Source organism: Mustelus asterias, unplaced genomic scaffold (genome assembly GCF_964213995.1).
Source record: "Mustelus asterias unplaced genomic scaffold, sMusAst1.hap1.1 HAP1_SCAFFOLD_745, whole genome shotgun sequence".
Taxonomy (NCBI): domain Eukaryota; kingdom Metazoa; phylum Chordata; class Chondrichthyes; order Carcharhiniformes; family Triakidae; genus Mustelus; species Mustelus asterias.
In genome coordinates, this window is record NW_027590694.1 from 163,025 (window position 1) to 183,679 (window position 20,655).

At 44.4% G+C, this 20,655-nt stretch overlaps 1 protein-coding gene across 6 annotated transcripts in view; it reads right to left on the reverse strand.

Annotated features, from left to right (window-relative positions):
• arid4b (AT-rich interaction domain 4B) overlaps positions 1 to 20,655 on the reverse strand; it is a 166,339-nt gene that overhangs the window by 124,157 nt on the left and 21,527 nt on the right. The gene's annotated exons all lie outside the window — the stretch shown is intronic.

Below are 20,655 nucleotides of genomic sequence, written 5' to 3' on the forward strand. Positions count from 1 at the left end.
CAATTTCTTTTGTCTGGGTCAAGTGCCGTAATATTCATGTTTAAATAATAAAACAACTTTGATTCTTCTATCTATTTTGCTTCTACGTTGCATCCACCTTCAAATTTCTCCTGCCTATATTCGTTAAGATTATTTTCTGTTTAATTAACAAAGCTTGGTGTGTAACCAGCGGACAATGTTCACATCTCCAAAATGGCCCCCCAGTCAATTAAAAGACCAAACAGTTAAGAGTTGGATTTGGGTCATCTCACCTGAGCAGCCAGGTCAAGCTCAGTCAACAGTTACCAGCAGTCGGCTTAGTGACTGCTGAGAGCGTTACAGCCTCAATCCAGCCTCTCAGCCAATGTCAGCACATATTGACCAACAGAGGTCACTGGATAGCAATCAGTGGATTGCTATCCAGGAAGCCTGGCGTATTTATCCCTTCCCTCAGCCTGGAGCATGGTGGCTAACTGTGGAACCTCAGTCACTGGAACAGTACCAGTCTAAGAGGTGATGACACAGCACATGTCTAGAATAACAACCCCAATTTGATCTGTGTGATTCACACTAAACTAGATAGTCTGCACCAACTGTGTTCTAATGAGCCGACAAAGGCTTATAGAAGCACAAGGGCGAAGGACACAAATCTCTTCACTTCCTCCAAAGACCTGGCTGACCTCCACCCATCAAACTGCAGTCAGTAAGCTCCCTCGGTTTCTGTAGCTCCTTATATTAACTCTCCACTGCAGCATGGCTGAAACTGGAAATTCAGCAGAAGAGCAGGGGAGAGGAAGAGAGAAGGGAGATGTGTGTTCTGTGCAACCACACAATAACCCTGCAATGTACTGCACTGTCAGCCTTAATCATAGAATCCTACAGAGCAGGAGGCGGCCATTCGGCCCATCAAGTCTGCACCGACCACAATCCCACCCAGGCCTATCCCCATAACCCCATGCATTTACCCTAGCTCGTCCCGCTGACATGAAGGGGCAATTTATCATGGCCAATCCACCTAACTGTGGGAGGAAACCGAAGCACCTGGAGGAAACCCACGCAGACACGGGGAGAATGTGCAGACTCCACACAGACGCGGGGAATTGAACCCGGGTCCCTGGCGCTGTGAGGCGGCAGCGCTAACCACTGTGCCACCGTGCCGCCCACTGGAAATCACTGGAATCACCGACACACAACATTGCAAACTGCAGTGACATACCATAGATCCAGTTGTGTGACTCCACAGTTGGAGCTTCGCCATCCTTTACAGTTTGCCACAACACACACTACCAGGAAATACAAAGGCAGCGGGGGAAGGAATGCAGCCACCTTCCTGACACCTTGCTTCAAGGTCATAACACATCTCACTGCTTATGATGTCATCTCACCCCCATGATGCATTCTGCTTTACAATCCCCTCCACTCTCATCTAATAGTGAGAGGCTTCCAGCAAGACAATAAAATCATCTCCACACCATTTATAAAAGGCCAAACCACTCGGGCACATTTAAACAAGCGCTTTCACTCCAAAAGAATATCTAACTCATTGTTATATTAATATGTGTCTATCAATACATACTATATAGTATATAAACACATATACACACCTATTGATGTACACGCAGTGTCAGCATTCTAGTGTGAGATGATGGAGTTACACATCTGGAATTCAGATAGCCAAGCGGTGAAGGATAGAACACGAGAGCCTCGTCTTTATACATTCTCTAACAGGCACACAAAGAATACTGTGTACCTCGAACTTGTTCCAATACGTGTACACACACACACACCCACATGCACACACACCCACATGCACACACACCCACATGCACACACACCCACATGCACACACACCCACATGCACACACACCCACATGCACACACACGCGCACGCACGTACACACACGCACTCTCTCACACACACATGCACACACACACTCTCTCACACACTCACATTCTCACACACACTCTCTCACACCCCCCCCACGTGCACACACACCCACACACGCATGCACACATGCACGCACGCATACACACACACTCTCACACACACACACACACACGTGCGCGCACACACACACACCTAAATTCTCATTCACCGACTCGTCATGAAATTTCAGCTTGTGATTAACCACATCCTTTTGCTCAGCTGTGTTATATGCAAATCAGGATGCCAACAAACATCAGTGTGTATCAGGACCTCAAAGGTAGTGATTTCAGGATTAGTACCAGTGCCACGTGCGAGTCAGAGTAGAAACAGCAGGATATATCAGATGAATGCGGGGCTGAAGAGATGGTGCGAGGGGGAGAGTTTCAGATTCCTCAGATATTAAGGCTGATTCTAGGGGAGGTAGGATCAGTAGAAACTGGAGGGGTTACACTTGGGCAGGATCGGGACTGATATCGTGGGAACAGTACTTGCGGTAGCACAGTGGTTAGCACTGCTGCCTCAGCGCCAGGGACCCGGGTTCAATTCCCGGCTTGGGTCACTGTCTGTGCAGAGTCTGCACGTTCTCTCCATGTCTGCGTGGGTTTCCTCCGGGTGCTCCGGTTTCCCCCCACATTCTGAAAGACGTGCTGGTAAGGCGCATTGACCTGAAGAGGCGCCGGACTGTGGCGACTACAGGAATTTCATACTAACTTCATTGCAGTGTTAATTACTTGGGACTAATAAATAGACTTTAACTTTTAGTTGGGGAGGACTTAAACAAAAATGGCAGAGGAATGAGACCTTACGTGAGCAGTCAGAGGAGGGGGGAGAAGAGGATAAGAGGAAAAGACAGAAAGAATAAGAAAAGTGATAGGCAGAGAAATCAAGGGCCAGAATCAAACAGGGCCACAGTGAAAAATAATGAGAGTGGGACAAAGAATGCTAAAAAGACAAGCCTTAAGGCTTTGTGCTTAATGTGCAGAGCATTCACAATGAAGTGGATGAATTAATCGCACAAATGAATGTAAATAGGCATGATGAAGTCGGGATTATGGAGACATGGCTTCAGGGTGACCAGGGATGGAAACTGAAGTCAGTATTTAGGAAGGACAGACAGTGGGGTTGCATTGCTGGTTAAAGGGAAAATTAATGCAATAGTGAGGCAGAATATTAGTTCCAATGTTGTGGAATCTGTATGGGTAGAGTTGAGAAATACCAAGAGGCAATAAACATTTGGGGTTGTATATAGACCCCAAACTGTAGTGATGATTTTGGGGATGGCATTAAACAGGAAATTAGAGATGGAAGCGAAAAAGGAATGTCTGTAATTATGGGTGACTTCAATCTGCACATAGATTGGGTTGATCAAACTAGTAACAATACGTAAAGGAGAAATCCTAGACTGTCTACGAGATAGTTTTCTAGACCAATATGTTTAGGAATTGGCCATCCTAGACTGGGTATTGTGTAATAAGAAAGGAATAATTGGTAATCTAGTTGTGCAAGATCCCTTTAGGGATGAGCGACCATAACATGATAGAGCGGTAGAGTCCATTATAAAAAATTTAACAGCGGAGCACTTGGAAAATAATGTCAGGATTGGACAGAGTCAGCATGGATTTACAAAAGGGAAATCATGCTCAAATCAATCTACTGGAATTCTTTGAGATGTAACTAGTAGAGGTGATGAGGGGAAGCCAGCGGAAGGCTTTTGACATGGTCCCACATAAGACATTAACGTTTAAAATTGAAGTGCATAGGATTGGGGATAATGTATTAAGATGGATAGAAAACTGGTTGGCACACGGGAGACAAAGGATCTTTTTCCAAGTGACAGGCAGTGACTAGTGGGGTGCTGCAGGGATCATGGAATTAGATAAGGGAACTAAATGTAATATCTCCAAATTTGCAGATGACACAAAGCTGGGTGGGAGGGTGAGCTGCGAGGAGGATGTAGAGATGCTTCAGTGTGATTTGGACAAGTTGTTGAGTTGGCAAATGCATGGCAGATGCAGTATAATGTGGTAGCGACGGCAGGAAGTCAGATTCTTACCTGAATACCTATAGATAGAGGGAGGAGAATGAAAGTAAGCAGGCAGTGAAGACGGCAAATGGTATGTTGGCCTTCGCAGCGAGAGGATTTGAGTAAAGGAGCAGTTATACTGGGCCTTGGTGAGACCACACCTAGAATATTATATGCAGTTTTGGTCTCCTTATCCGAGGAAGGATACTCTTGCTATGGAAAGAGTGCAGAGAAGATTTACCAGGCTGATTCTTGGGGTGGCAGGACTGGCGTATGAGGAAAGATTGAGCCGGTTAGGACTATATTCGCTGCAGTTTAGAAGAACGAGGAGGGTGGGGAATCTCACAGAAACCTATACAATTGTAACAGAACTAACTAGACAAGGTAGATGCAGAAAGGATGTTCCCGATGGCAGGGGAGTTAAGTCCAGAAACGGGACTCTCAGTCTGAGGATATGGGGTAAACCATTGCCAAGCAGAAATGTCTTCAAGTGATAGAATTCTCTACCACAGAAAACAGTTGAGGCCAAAACATTTGTTTGTTTTCAAGGAGTTAGATATAGCTCTTGGGGTTAAAGGGGATGAAAGGATAAGGGGAGAAAGCAAGAACAGATTACTGAGTTGGAAGATCAGCCACGATCATAATGAATGGTGGAGCTGACGTGAAGGGCTGAATGGCCTCCTCCTGCTACTTTCAATGTTTCTACATAATGGCTACAGCAACACCATTTTAATCACATTCAAGAATTTTAGTGGAAAGCATATTCACATAATGAAGGTAAAAGTGTTTCACATGCGTCTCTATTCAGTAACCAAGTAAAAGACTGATAATCTACAACATCAAATGCTTTGCCTTTCATCCTTCCAACAAATACACGAGATTAAATTCACATCTGCACGCACACTGTGCCAATACAAGTATTGGGATGATGGCTGCAATTTTCCAGCCTTGCCATCCCTGGCACAGAAGGTGCCAATCCCAGAAAATTGCGTGCGGACATAAAAACTGGTTCTGCGCCTGGTGCCAAACGCTTTACAACTGTCCCACTCTGTTGCTGCTGGCACAAACTGGGTCTCGCTCAGATCTTCCAACCCCTGGGCGTGGCAAGAACCTGGCAAGAATCATTACTGGTTTCCACCAGATGGCTATGCCGGGGAACCCCTGAGGCCACTGAAGCCTCTGGGTGATCAGGGGCGTGGCTGAGCAGTGCCCACCTGGCACACTGACTGCACCAGTTGGGAGAACCCCAATGGCGGCAATCCATGTTGGGGAGGGGGTGGGGGGAAATCCCTATGCCTATGGGAGGAGGGAGCACTGTGCACTGAGAGATCAGGGCGTCCTTTCAAAATGGCTCCTGATCGCTCTGTAGCAGGCCTCACCAGCGTGTTTAGGCCCCGTCCCTCCCAGAACCGGTGTCAGATGATTGCGCTCTGATTTGTGCTGATCACATCTGCTTCCTCGCCTAAAATGACACTGAAGTCTTTTTTTGGTAAACTTCTGGCTGATACGACCCAGAAGTGTGTCCATGACTCATTCTTCATGACTTCTTTGAAATGTAATTTGCCACACCTGATTACCAATTTGCTGCCACATAAGGTGAATGCATTGATGATACGGCCCGAGGCCTAAATACGGAGCACAAACATTCAGAAGCATGTTTAACAGTCAGGTTAGTAATCAAGGAAGTAAAGGACCGATAACAATTTACAAACACTCAAATGCTCAATGAGTGATAAACTGCATTCTAACATATTGTGCACTGTATGGTCTAGAATCGTAGAATCCCGACAGTGCAGAAGGCGGCCATTCAGCCCAAGAAGTCTGCACTGACCACAATCCCACCCAGGCCCTATTTACCCTAGTTAGTCCCCCTGACACTAAAGGACAATTTATCATGGCCAATCCACCTAACCCACACATCTTTGGACCGTGGGAGGAAACCGGAGCACCCGGAGGAAACCCAAGCAGACACGGGGAGAATGTGCAGACTCCGCACAGTGACCCAAGCCGCGATCGAACCCAGGTCCCTGCCGCTGTGAGGCATCAATGCTAACCACCGTGCCGCCAAACATCTGACATAAGAAAATAGTGTGCCCCTAACTTGCCATGAGGGGAGAACTCTGTAAATATAATTGCGCTTGGTGCACATTACACTTTAGTATGCTTTTTAAAAATACATTCATAGGATGTGGGTTTGGCTGGCTAGGTCAGCATTCATTGCCCACCCTTAATTGCTCTTCAGAAGATGGTGGTGAGCTGCCTTCTTGAAGCGCTGCAGTCCGTATGCCACAGATACATTCACAGTGCAGTTAGGCAAGGAGCTCCAGGATTTTGACCCAGTGACCGTAAAGGAACAGCAATATACCTCCAAGTCAGGGTGGTGAGTGACTTGGAGGGGAACCTCCAGGTGATGGTGTTCCCATGTGTCTGCTGCCCTTGTCCCTCTAGATGGTAATGGCCGCAAGTTTGGAAGGTGCAGCATTTTCTTCTAAATGAATAAGCCAATTAGAAACACCAGCTCATAGGTCACAATCCAAGCATACCTTGCACAAAACCTCTTTCCAAATACCAGGTCTGTTTGTCTCTACTGAGCTCTGTACCTTTCACACACATATTCAACTTTCACTGCACCCTACAACTCTATGAGCAACTCCTTGAGCAGCAGACAGAGAGGGGAAAAGACAGCAAGATTTATATCTGTACACACCGTCTGATCATAAGTTTTTGTCCTTATATTCCCTGCTGTGCTACATCCCATCCCAAAAATGAGAGGCTCAGCGATTTCAAGTGTACAATCTCCAACAAGCAAAAATACAACGATATCTTCAACCACTTGATAACAGAGACAGGATAGGAAGAAAATCAGAGTACGACAAAAATCTCTCCCTTCTTTCACTCCCCTACCAAGTATTCAATTGGCAAAAGAGTTAATTAGTGCTGGACACTTGCGCCAATGACAAGAACGTGAAGGACTGCAATCCTGAGAAAAACCAGCATCACAAAGCAAGTGATTGCCAAAGGTAGGGTCAAGTGCAGAAACCCAATAGTAAACAGACAGTTGCTTTTATAGCTGCAGCTTGGAGTCCTGAATCATGTGTCGCCTCCCAACCAGCAGGGAAAGGGATGCAACAAGGTGTGTACAGAGGATCTTGGAGATTGAATGTCTCAAAAGGATTTTCAGGAGCTAGGTGATAAATTGTAAGCCTTGAAGGGAGTATCTCAGGATGGCTCCTAGTGCCTGTGGTTCATCAATACATAAGGAATGCAAATACAAGGCTAAAGAAAAGATGCAAGAGGTGGGATGTTCAGAATTATTTTGGGAACTGTTCTGCCTCAGGGGTAATGTGTAAGGAAAGGAGTGGTTTTACCTAAACAGCACTGCAAGCAATGTCCTCAGCAATGAAAGGTTTATACTAGGGGAGAAAGGAAGGGCACAAGAAGAAAAAGTGAAGGAAAGCAAAAGGGATAAAGGGGTGTCAGCATGGTAAAGGGAGAAATCACAAAAAAAGAGAGGTCAATAGGAAGAGAAATGAAAAAAGGATTGTTGAATTGATGTTGAGTTGGGCTTGACGTGCATGAACATACAACGTACTCAGGATAAAAAGTAAGCTGGTGGGGTGGGGGAGCGAGTTCTGACACAACAGTCTTAACAGGGAATCAGCTAAGGCCAAACAGAAGACAGAAAAAAATTGGGGATACATTATCAACCCAAATCTATTACAGCACGGAAGCACAAGGAGGATCTGCAGAACAACACAAAAGCAAAGTTCACTTGCTGGAATTAAAGGGGGGAGTAAAAGGGAATTTTGAGTGGTCGGAAGGTAGAGGAAAACATGTCCAGACAAATTAGAGGTAGAGAAAAAACTAGTGCATAATAACAGGTTATGCAAATGGTAACAAATGTTTGGGTTTAAAATATGTTGAGGACTACCTTCTGGATTGGCATGTTCTTAGTTCAACAAGAAAGGAGGCAAGTGTTGGATCTATTTCTGGGCAAGTAAGTAAAGGAAGGGGGTAATATCATAACTTAATAAGTGAAGAGGGCACTCAGTAAATCGTATTCCTCCACCACAATATGTTAACTCAACTTTATTACAATTACGCAGCTCTCCCTTGAGGCTTTTCCCTGCCAGGTTGGTTAATGCGGTGTAATTACAAAACTGAAAAAATATTTTTAATAAGAGCTTCCATCTCACAGTGGAGGCTTCAGACTAACCCAACACCCAACAACCTGCTCTGAAAACTCTGCTCATATTTTGACAGCTGTGACAAATTCCACCACAGCAGTGGAGACAATCCACAGCTTTCTAAAACCATCAACAGCGTTTCAGAACAAACAACTAACAACGTTCATAGAGTCATAGAGGTTTACAGCACGGAACAGGCCCTTTGGCCCAACTTGTCCATGCCGCCCTTTTTTAACCTCTAAGCTAGTCCCAATTGCCCGCGTTTGGCCCATATCCCTCTATACCCATCTTACCCATGTAACTGTCTAAACGCTTTTTAAAAGACAAAATTGTACCCGCTTTTAAAGTCCATTTGTATGATTCCCCAATGTTAACGGATCCTTTAAGAAACACACTTTGATTTGATTTATTGTCACATGTATTAGTACCATACTTATAAAACACTACTGCCCTTTATTTTAAAATACTGGAAATGGCGGACAACTTGAAAATGGGTTGCAAATTATAAAGATTGTGAAGTTACAAATATTAAAAATAATAATTAAAAACATAAGTAGGAGTATCAGAACTTCATGCAAACGTTAGCTTTTATACATTTTGAGCAGTGGGGGATTGGTATTAAACACTATATTGTGACTGCAAGTTATCATTCTGAAACTGAAGGCTTTCTATATACCTGAATTCACTGTGTTACAAGAGCAAACTATATAAGCAAGTTTACACTATATAAGTATAGTTTACACAGAATTCCACAGCAGGTGGAATCTCATAGTGGGATCCTGAAACTGTACATACAAAATCTGGAACATGGACAGTATAATTAAATTTAATTTGTTAACCTCAGTAACCAGTGACTCTGCTTAACTTTCATCCAGTCAGAAAAGTGCAATCCTTTGGCTTAAAGAAAGAAGGAATTCTCGCATTTTTATCACATTTCACAATCTCAGGATGGCCAGAAGCACTCTGCTGCTAACAAAGTACTTTTATGATTTGATTTGATTTATTGCTGTCACATGTATTAGTATACAGTGAAAGTATTGTTTCTTGTGCACTGTACAGACAAAGCATACTGTACATAGAGTAGGAGAGAGTGCAGAATGTAGTGTTAGAGTAATAGCTAGGGTGCAGAGAAAGATCAATTTAATATAAGGTAGGTCCATTCAAAAGTCTGATGGCAACAGGAAAGAAGCTGTTCTTGAGTCGGTTGGTACGTGATCTCAGGCTTTTATATCTTTTTCCCGACAGAAGAAGGTGGAAGAGAGTATGTCCAGGGTGCACGGGGTCCTTGTTTATGCTGCTTGCTTTTCCGAGGCAGCTGGAAGTATGGATGAGAGGCTGGTTTGCGTGATGGACCGGGCTACGTTCACAACCCTTTGTACTTTCTTGCGGTCTTGGTCAGAGCAGGAGCCATACCAAGCTGAGATACATCTGGAAAGGATGCTTTCTCTGGCGCATCTGTAAAAATTGGTGAGAGTCGTCGTGGACATGGACATTTCCTTAGCCTCCTGAGAAAGTAGAGGCGTTGGTGGGCTTTCTTAACTATAGCATCGGCATGGAGGGACCAGGACAGGTTGTTGATGATCTGGACACCTAGAAACTCTCAACCATTTCTACTTCATGCCCATTGACGTAGACAGGGGCATGTCCTCCACTATGCTTCCTGAAGTCGATGACTATCTCCTTTGTTTTAGTGACAGACTAACAGGAGTGAAACATTACTGCCACCCAGCTTCAGTGGCATAACTCTACCAGAGCGTGTTAACTTAACAATTTTACAGCATTCTGAAACAATCAATAATAATATAAATAAAACAACCCACAACGTTCTAAAAAAATCTCAATTCACTCCATCTCCTGATGAAAACGGCCCATTAAAACAATTCCATAATGGGGATAGGGCCTGGGTGGGATTGTGGTCGGTGCAGATTCAATGGGCCAAATGGCCTCCTTCTGCACGTAGGTATTCTATGATCTGCATCTTTGCCAAAAACTAACCAGATTTTCCTTGGGCCGGACTCTATTCGTGTACCAAGTTTTACAGCTGAAATCGGCCCATTAGATTTTGAGATCAATTGTTTACAGACTAACAAATGGGACAAAAATATTACCTCTGCCCATTTTACAAAGGCTTCTGACAATTCTAGGATTACGAATGCAAGAGGAAGTCAAGCAAACGGTACAAAATATAGATAGGAAGTAGAAAATAAGGATAGCTAAAAGGAAGCATGAAGAAGTAAACTGTAGAAGTTAACATAGAACATAGAACAGTACAGCACAGAACAGGCCCTTCGGCCCACGATGTTGTGCCGAGCTTTATCAAGCTATCCCACTCCCTATCATCCTGGTGTGCTCCATGTGCCTATCCAATAACCGCTTAAATGTTCCTAAAGTGTCTGACTCCACTATCACTGCAGGCAGTCCATTCCACACCCCAACCACTCTCTGCGTAAAGAACCTACCTCTGATATCCTTCCTGTATCTCCCACCACGAACCCTATAGTTATGCCCCCTTGTAATAGCTCCATCCACCCGAGGAAATAGTCTTTGAAGTTGTAATAGGTATTTAGAAAATAAACACAAAGTTAAAAGAAAGGGTATTCCGATTGGAGATCAGGGTAGAGAAAGTGGAGGCACTGTACAAGAACTTTGATTTTTTTGAAAAACAGAAGTGACTGATTTGGAACAGGCTGGATAGACCAGCTGGTCTTTTCCTATTGGACATTGTTGCATGCTGGAATAGTAAAAATGAAAAAGTTCAAGGAGGGGAATGTGGAACAATTAGATCGCATAACTACCGAGAAGGAAGATGTACTTAAAAAATAGTGAGGCTCAGGGGTGGAAAAGGCACCTGGATTCACTAGAATGCCAAGTCAGAGAGGAGGCAGCAAAGATTATCATCATTTTATATGAAGTACTATGCTGGAGAACTGGAGGGCAGCCAATGTATCATTTATTGATAAAAGGTTAATGATAAGAGTCAACCCAATATCAGCAGTAGACAGAAACAAGAAAATGCTGGAAACATTCAGCAAGGCAGTCGTTATCGATGGAAGAAACAGACAAGTCCATGACCCGAGAGCTGTTCTAACACCGGACAGGCACTACTGTTAAGACCCCTCTGACTCAAAAAAAGGGCTTACACTAAAATCTCAACTAAGCTATCTTCTCCAAAAATGCTGCCTGAACAACACTGTGTTCACAGCATTTTCCGTTTTAGATTTTAAACACCTATTGATATGAAGGAAGCTTTTCAAGACCAGAGATGAGGGGTGTTGATTATGAGGAGAGACTGAGCAGATTGGGTTTGTACTCGTTGGAGTTTAGAAGGCTGAGGGGTGATCTTATAGAGACCTATAAGATAATGAAGGGGCTGGATAGGGTAGAGGTGGAGAGATTCTTTCCACTTAGAAAGGAAGCTAGAACTAGAGGGCACAGCCTCAAAATAAAGGGGGGGTCAGTTTAGGACAGAGTTGAGGAGGAACTTCTTCTCTCAGAGGGTGTTGAATCTCTGGAATTCTCTGCCCACTGAGGTGGTGGAGGCTACCTCGTTGAATATGTTTAAATCGCGGATAGATGGATTCCTGATCGGTAAGGGAATTAGGGGTTATGGGGATCAGGCGGGTAAGTGGAACTGATCCACTTCAGATCAGCCATGATCTTATTGAATGGCGGGGCAGGCTCGAGGGGCTAGATGGCCTACTCCTGCTCCTATTTCTTATGTTCTTAATGTTTTATAACAATAACAGTTATTAATGTCTTTAATGACTTATTATCACTTAATAACTTAGTAATTCTTTCCACATCCTGCACTCTGACCCTCCGGCTTCCCTCTCCCTGACCTTCGCGCTTGCTGCTACCTCTTTCATTCACTCACCCACCTGTCGGCCAACCCTCCTGTTGACCAGCCTCCCACTCACTGCCTCCCTGCCCAACCCCGTTACTCACCAACTGTCCTCTTCCAAAACCCTGGCTATGAGTGAGGGCTCAGAAGAGATGCAGCGAGAGGGATGAAGTGAGCAAGAGAGGTTACAAATGGGAGGGTCAGGGAGGGAGATAATGTGTGGGAGAGACTGCAACAAGTGGGAGGGTTGGTGAGAGAAGCGGTGAGCAGGAGGGTTGGTGAACAGAGAGGCAGCGAGAGAGTGGCCTCAGTGTCACACAGCAAATACTGGTGGGTTAGTCCCTTCCTCAGCATGTGTCAGCATGACCGGGTGAAGAGCAGCAAGTTGTGCAGGAGCGTGCATCCACACGTTAGGGGATTTTCTCAGCAGTTACTGGGTTCAAATGCTGTACTTGCCACAGGGGAATTTTTTGTTATTTATATAAACGTACTGCTTAATCCCCTCTGCTATTGCTCACTGACTAAAGACTTGAAAAAGCTCTCTTCCTGCTTGTTCTTCACTTTAATTATTTTAGTCTTGGTTTCTTTGTAGGTCTGTCTTTTACTCTTTGTCCCTGTCTGCGTCTATTCCTTTCACATGTACTCTCATGTCCTTTTTTTCCCGCTCACACTTTTTCCTTCTTTTCACATTCCATTTTTTCTTCCTTTCGCTGTCCTGCTTTCTTTCCGTTTGAATTGTTGCACCTAATTAAAATAGTTTGAATTTTTAAAACAGAAAAAAATGACCAGCATATGTGTTGCCATAGTTGGCCTCAGAACCCTGGATGAAGGATTGGTCAGAACTTCTGTTATCGATTGCACTCTGGCTGAAGTGCCGGTGCCAGGTTAGGGCAGGATTAGCCTTGGCTGTAGTGATCACCACAGGAAAAGAACCCGCATAATGTCCATGCTAACACCTCATCAAGATACTGGAGGACCAGAAAGTGCCGCCCTACAAGTTATGGGAAGGGAGCTGGTGCTTGGGCTGGAGTGAAGGGTACAGGTGACAACTGAAGTGCGTGATGTAATCTTCAAGGGAAGAGTTATCGCAAATAGGCAGGAGCATAAACAGGCATTTGGCGGCACGGTGGCACAGTGGGTGCCTCACAGCACCCAGGTTCGATTCCCGGCTTGGGTCACTGTCTGTGCGGAGTCTGCACGTTCTCCCCGTATCTGCGTGGGTTTCCTCCGGTTTCCTCCCACAGTCTGAAAGACGTGCTGGTTAGGTGCATTGGCCATGCTAAATTCTCTCTGTGTACCCGAACAGGCGCCGGAGTGTGGCGACTAGGGGATTTTCACAGTAACTTCATTGCAGCGTTAATGTAAGCCTACTTGTGACACTAATAAATAAACTTAAACTGATTTATGTGGTTGTAATGCTGTTTTACAGCCACCATCTAGCTTAGAATTAACTAACAATAGCAACAAGTTGTATAAATTGTTGTTGCTGAATTATCTGATGCAATAAACACACTCGGGTTAGGACCTACTTTGAGTTTCCAACAGTTCCTGTTTTCATTGTTGGACCTCCTCCCTCTTCCCTCACCACCTTCTATCTTCCACTTCCTTTTCACCAACTCTTATTCATATATTATGTTGTTTTTTCAATAAAATGATAAGAATTTTCACCTTGGCGTGGGGGCTGTGCCTGCATCAAATTCCTGAAAGGACTATATATCCAGTCCTTATTCCCCACCCCATTCTCTAGATTATTTTTAATGTGTTTTCATCTTTTTATCAACTTGGTTTTAAAAGCTCCTATGGAGAAGTGGGCCCAAAGGGGCCCTTTTTTCTTACGTTCTACATCCATTACTATTTCTTGTAGGGGCTTTTCATGACCATAACACCTCGACAAAGCTGACCCATCATCCTTCTGCTCGCGATCTTAAATTGATGTTCTCTAGCTATCTGACTCAGTGGAAATTACTTTACTCTATTTACTTTATCAAACGCCCTCAATGAGAAAGAACATTAATTTTCACTTAGACACAAATGATTCAGGAAAGTCAATGATTTGCGATAATAACTGTGTATTCATTGTAATACTGTGGGTGTTGTAGATGTGGATTTGGTAAGGTGTTCGATAAGGTGCCACTTAGGGAATTTGTTCATAATACGAAGGCTCAGAGTATTAACATGGGATGTGGCAGCATGGATAGGAAGTTGGCTGAAGCACAGAAGGCCGAGGTTAGTGGCTGATGGATGGTTTTTGGACTGGAGAGATATGAATAATGGTAACCCCCAGTGGTCAGCATGAAGACTCTAATCTGGTCATGGGTGCATGCGGCAGGCCATCAAAACATGCAGATAACACTAAAGTAAGGAGCATGACTGACTATAAGGGAGCCATGTGCGACTTCTGGAGGGTGACGGTAGGTTAGTAGATTAGGCAGACAGATGGCAGATTCACTTTACTGCGTTATATATCAGAGAGGAAGAATGAGAGAAAATATATATCAGATGGTAGTATTTTCAAAGGAGATTGTGACTAATCAATCAGGACAACACAAAACTTGGTGGGAATTTGAGTAGTGAAAGACTGTTCAGAGGTTTCAAAGTGAGTTAGACAAGTTAAGTGAGTGGGCAAATACATGGCAGACACAGTATAAAGTGGATAAATGTAAAGTTATCCACTTCAGCTGAAGAAATGGAATGGCAGAGTGTTAAAATGCTAATAGACTGGGAAATGTCGATATGCAAAGGGTGTCCTTGCATGCAATTACTGAAACTAAGCATGTAGGTACAGCAAGCAGTTAAGAAGGCAAATGATATGTTGGCCTTCATTGCAAGAGGACTTGAGTGCAAGACCAAGGATGTCTTACTGCAGCTGTACAGGGCCACGGTGAGACCACACCTGAGGTACTATGTGCAGTTTTTGTCTCTTTATCTACGAAATGGTGTACTTGTCAGACAGAGAGTGCAGCAAAGATTCACTGGACTGATTCCTGGGATGGCAGGATTGTCGTATGAGAGATTGGGTCGACTGGGCCTGTATTCACTGGAATTTAGAAGAATGAGGGGGGGATCTAATTGAAATGTATACAATTCTGACAGGGCTGGACAGACTAGGATGCAGGGATGTCGTTTACTCCGGTTGGCAGATTTAGAACAAGGAGTCACAGTATCAGGATATGGGGTAGGCCATTCAGGAGGTTTTGTGGTGCAATGTGCAGTGTCCCCGCCTCTGAGCCAGAAGCTCCGGTTCGAGTCTCACCCCAGGACTTGATGAAGAAGAAAGGTGCATTCATAACACAGCCAACAAGTTGAGTATCAACCTGAAAAATCCTTCCAATGCACACCAACAACAGACAGTAAGAGCAGGAGAGACTCCCTGTCAACCTTGCATGATTTCGGGTGACACTTTTGCAACAGGCTAGCGACCTGTTTCAGGAAAAACCTCGCTATGGAAACAGATGACTTGTGCACCTCTGGGTGCAGGAAGTGGTAATGTTACTGTTACTCTCTATGACTGAGGAGAAACTTCTTCACAACCACAGACGGCTGTGGAGGCCAATTCACTGAATATAATTAAACCATTCTCTGCTATTTCGTTTTAGGTGGCACGGTGGGACAGTGGTTAGCACTGGTGCCTCACAGCGCCTGGGACCGGATTTCAACTCCCGGCTTGGGTCACTGTGTGTGTGGAGTCTGCACATTCTCCCCGCGACTGCGTGGGTTTCCTCCGGGTGCTCCGGTTTCCTCCCACAGTCCACAGATGTGTGGGTTAGGTTGATTGGCCATGCTAAATTGCCCCTTAGTGTCAGGGGTAAATGCATGTGGTTATGGGGATAGGGCCTGGATAGGATTGTGGTTAGTGTAGACTTGATGGGCCAAATGGCCTCCTTCTGCACTGTAGGATTCTACGTCTAAGAAATAAGGAAATCAACAGATTTCTAGATCTAAAGGCATAAAGAGAATAGGGACAGCACACAAGTGTGGTGTTGAGATAGAGGTTCAGCCATGATCATATTGAATGGCGGAGCTGGCTTGAAGGACAGAATGGCTTAATCCTGCTCCTATATTCTATGTGCTGTTCACAGCATTACATAATCTTCCAGGGATGCTGCACCAGATACAATCACTTTTTTTTTAAAGAACTCAACAAACGACGAAGTGGCAAACATTTACAGGCTTCTTAATCCCATTGTTATTTAACTGCAGCGCTGCAAAATAATTCTCTCACAATGTGGGCAGGGTATGTCGCTCCATGAACAGTTTAGATCACATGCTGGAGGAGAATGCCTATTCAAGGCGCAGAATTTGATAGCAGCTCAAATGCTGAAAATTTGAACAGAGCAACTCGGTCCAATGAGAACTCCATGAGCACGTCTATATTTATAGATCAGACTTCGAGTTTCAAGGGCACAGTACAGTTTTTGTGGTTTAACGAACAGATAACAAGATAGTTACACAATAGACAGTAGGGTTAAAGGCATCTACTCAGATTGATAAATGGTGGAAAGTGGTGTTCAACTAGGATTGCTAGTGGGACCACTACAATTCACCATTTTCATAAAGAACCTGGGCTCAGGAATTTCAAGAAGTTTCAAAATTTGTGAAGGATAAGCAATTCACGCGGTTGCAGTTCGCACAGAGGAAATAAGTGGGACAAAATACAGAACAATATGAAGAAATTTGCTGAACGGATGAATGAACTTCAGTGTCGGTAAGTGTGAATACATTTTGGTAGGAAGAATAACGAGGAGACACACTCGGAAAATATTTGTATAAATGGGTAGAGAAACAGAGGGACCTTGGGATACAGGCACACAAATTAACAAAGCACTCGGGCTGATTTTAGAGGAATAGAATTGATAAGCAGATATGTTAAATTTATATCGAGACTTGGCTATACCGCTCTTGGGAGTATTGTGAACAGTTCTGGTCTCTATATTATGAAATGGATATCATAGAATCATAGAAACCCTACAGTGCAGAAGGAGGCCATTCGGCCCATCGAGTCTGCACCGACCACAATCCCACCCCACATATTTACCCGCTAATCCTTCTAACCTACACATCCCAGGACTCTAAGGGGCAATTTTTAACCTGGCCAATCAACCTAACCCGCACATCTTTGGACTGTGGGAGGAAACCGGAGCACCTGGAGGAAACCCACGCAGACACGAGGAGAATGTGCAAACTCCACACAGACAGTGACCCGAGCCGGGAATCGAACCCGGGACCCTGGAGCTGTGAAGCAGCAGTGCTAACCACTGTGCTACCGTGCCGCCCTATGGAGGCAGTCTCAAGGACCTGCAAAGAAGATTTATTAGAATGAAAACAGAACTGAGAGGGTATATCTGTCAGGAAAGATCAGAAAGAAGGGTGTCCTCATAGAGGTCTTCAATGATATAAAAATCTTTAGTAGGGTAAATGTAAAGAATAGAACAAAATGCTGCAAATACAGGGCAGTCCCTAGTAAATCCACTATGGAATTTAAGAGAAACTACCTCACCCAGAAAGTGCTTGGAATGTGGAACTTGCGAGCACAAGTAGTGGAGGTGAATAGTATGTGTGCATTTGAGAAGCTAGACATATGCACAGAGGCACGCAAACACAAGACAGGAATAGTTAATGATGTGTTGATGGGGTTAGATGAAAAGAGGTGGGAGGAAGTTCATGGGGCATAAATACTGACATGGAACAGTTGGGCCAATGGTCTGTTTCTGGGATGTAATTATTTTACATCACCACATTTTAGTTCTTTGGATATGGACATCACTGGTAAGGGCAGCATTTATTGCTCTTTAGTTGTCCTGAGAAGAGGGTCTTTTCTTTGAAAAACTGCAGATATGTTTGATATAACTGAAGAACTTGCTCGGCCACTTCAGGTGGTCAACACTTTGAGACTCGAATCACTTGTTCAGTAGTGTGTATAGTGGCAGATTTACTTCCCTTAAAGACACCAATTAACAAGTTTATCTTGAACGACAATCTTTTGTGGAGATCTTTAAAGACACAAGCTTTTTAAATCACCAGATTTCTTCTTAAAAGCAGAATTGAAACCTACTCCACAGTTTGTACTTATCTGCAGCAATAAGGCAAAGTTGACTACTTGACTGACACCCCGACCAACACATTTCCAGCACACAGCGGTGGCGGTGTGTACCATTTACAAGATTGGTTGTGACAACTCATCCAGCCTCTTTCAGCAGCACCTTCCTAACCCAATACCACCCAGAAGGGCAGTGAACACATGGGATCACTGCCATTTGCATTCCTCCATGCCACACACCACACTGACTTGGAACTATTTTGCCATTCCTACATTGTCACTACTTCAAAACACAGTAAGAACTCTCACAACACCAGGTTAAAGTCCAACAGGTTTATTTGGTAGCAAAAGCCACTGGCTTTCGGAGCGCTTGCTGCTCCTTCGTCAGGTGAGTTTGCAGGTCAGGTAACTCACCTGATGAAGGGGCAGCGCTCCGAAAGCTAGTGAATTTTGCTACCAAATAAAGCTGTTGGACTTTAACCTGGTGTTGTGAGACTTCTTACTATGTTTACCCCAGTCCAACGCCGGCATCTCCACATCATGGCTACTTCAAAACCCAGGAACCCCCTCCCAAACAGCATTATGAATGGACACTACACCCTATGGACCATAATGGTTCAAAAAGGCAGCTCACCACCACCTTCTCAAGAGCAATTAGGGATGGGTAATTAATGCTGTCCTAATCCGTGATGCTCACTAAGTGTTCTCAATGATTTGAACTCAATGAGGGGGCCCCTTCCAAATGACATGAACCAGATCGCATCCAAAAAGGGAGTGAGGTTGATTAGCATATTTAAAAGTAGCATTTAAATATGTACAGCCCATTAAAATCCCAGCACACGGAATTCACTGGCCCTCGGATGCGGTGCGATAATGGTGAGAGCCAGTACTGGTCTCCACTTGCGCAGACCTGGGGTGATGGTGACGCAGAGGGCTTGGGGGCCACTGAAGTCCCCAGGTAGTCGGAGGCAGAGCCAGGCAGTGCCCATCGGGGAGTGCTGACTTGGCACTGCCCAAGTGGCACAAGAGTTTGGGGGTGGGGGAGGGGGATTGGTTTGCAGTCCTGATGTCGTGGGAGGAGGGGGTCTCCAAGTGCACTGTGAGATTCGGGTGCCATTGTGCAATGGCGCCCAAGAGCTCTGAACCGGGCTCACCGGTGTGTTTAACCACCTCCCACCCCTCCCCCTCGCTTTAAATTTTTTTGGGGAGAATTCTGCCCAATGTCTACTGAATAATTGGGCCAGTAACAGAACCACTACACCACGATAACTATTGTTTATAGAGCAATCACGTGTCTATTTAGCCCAGAAACAGTGCAATTATTTACAACGTGAGATTTGCAGGCAACAATAAGAAAGGGGAGCACAATTTCTGCTGTCTCAAATCGGGTGCTGTTGGAGAGCACTCGTTTTAAGCAGGTACACAGATTCAACCAAATTAACAGCTGATTTTGTGAGCATTGATCCTCCTCAGTCAACTTCTGCCACAGAAACTACTGCTTTGCCACTTTACAATTTAATCCACAACTTGTTAAACTTAGTGCAAAAGCTTCAGAACTCAGGAAACCAACTGAAAATATTATGCCAGGGCAGCGGTGATGTGATCAATAGTCATACCCTTGCTGCCCAAGTAAGTTTGAAATTAGCCTCACACACATCAGTTTCCAAACCTGAACTATCCCACAATTCCTGCGACAAATCACTATCTTCAATTATTTTGTTGATATCCTTTTGTGAAATATATGATTGGTCTGCAGTATCACAACAATCTCCATGTTACAATGAGACATTTTCCACCATTTTGCCATTTTTATTTAACTAGGCCAAGTGCAACAGATTAAAAGTTTAAAACTTATTTATTAGTGTCACAAGTAGGCTTACACTGCAATGACATTACTATGAAAATTCCCTAGTCGCCACACTCCGACGCCTGTTCGGGTACATTGAGGGAGAATTTAGCATGGCCAATGCACCTAGCCAGCACATCTTTCGGACTGTGGGAGGAAACCGCAGCACCCGGAGGAAAACCCACGCAGGCACGGGGAGAAGGTGCAGACTCGGCACAATCAGTGACCCAAGCCGAGAATCGAACCAGGATCCCTGGCGCTGTGACGCAGCAGTGCTAACCACTGTGCCGCCCTAACTATGTGCGATTGTAACACAATGACCTCAAATCTATAGTTCGACTGGAAGGTCAAAGCTTGAACAGTTTGTAACAAGTATCTCTATTCCATCGGATTATTGCCTTGAAATTGCAGTCACAAAATAGTACTTCCAAAGGCATTTGTCAGATTTGGTTGCATTTTCTTGGCAGATGTTGTGGACACCAATCTTGCAGTATTTTGCAGCTTAGGTATAGAAAAGGTTACACCACACAAATCATTACATAGTACTCCTTGTACCATTTACAGAAAGAGAATAATAACCCACAATTAATGATACAGTAGAGAATGGGGAACGTGTTACTCATACAAATCACATATACACTGATGGTAAGTCACACTGCACCTTAATCCCAGGGTTCCTAGAGTACATTTTATGTTGTCAGATTCCTTACACACACCGCAGCAGCACAACTGATCAGTTTGAAAATATTTCTGTGACTGTATCATCTCTCCCTGCAGTGCTAATGCACACAAGCCTTTCAACTTGGCCTGCTCAT